At 59.3% G+C, this 455-nt stretch overlaps 1 protein-coding gene across 2 annotated transcripts in view; it reads right to left on the reverse strand.

The window, feature by feature from the left end:
- SDF4 (stromal cell derived factor 4) overlaps positions 1-449 on the reverse strand; it is an 18,467-nt gene extending 18,018 nt beyond the window's left edge. Inside the window, exon 1 of one of the 2 annotated variants that reach the window (XM_035902133.1) lies at positions 257-449. The gene's annotated coding sequence lies outside the window, so the exon portion shown is untranslated. Of the gene's footprint in view, positions 1-252 lie in introns of both variants that reach the window. The other variant, XM_009646758.2, reaches the window with a different exon arrangement.
- Positions 450-455: the final 6 nt, after the last annotated feature.

Consider the following 455-nt stretch of genomic DNA (forward strand, 5'->3'; position numbering starts at 1 on the left):
AGCAGCCATTTTCCCTCCCCGCGGCGCCTGCCGGAGGCGCCAAAGCTGCCCGGGCCTCGAGGCTGCTGGGAGCCGGTGATGAGGGAAAGTAACGCTCCGGGTGCTAGTAACTCGAGCGTAGTTGTTCACGTGCCCTTCCCTACCTCAATTAATAACAAAACAGACCTCCTCCAAGCGCGAAGGAACCTTTTCAATTCCCCGTCAGGTCCCTTTTCCTGGCTATGCGCGCATCTCTAGTTTTGTGCTTAGCATTCACCTGCTTTGCTTGGGAAGCCCTTAAAGCACCGCCTTTCCTACGTAACACGCCGCTACCGATCCTTGCGAAAGCAGAACAGCCAGCTAGCACGCGACGACTTTCACAAAACTCCCTGCTCTCCTATGTCACAACGACGCAGCCAGGCCCCAGGGACCCCAACGGGGGCTGGAAGCACAGCCCGCCGAGGCGCGGGCCCTCC

This window comes from Egretta garzetta, unplaced genomic scaffold (genome assembly GCF_000687185.1).
Source record: "Egretta garzetta isolate BGI_Z169 unplaced genomic scaffold, ASM68718v1 scaffold29, whole genome shotgun sequence".
Lineage (NCBI taxonomy): Eukaryota > Metazoa > Chordata > Aves > Pelecaniformes > Ardeidae > Egretta > Egretta garzetta.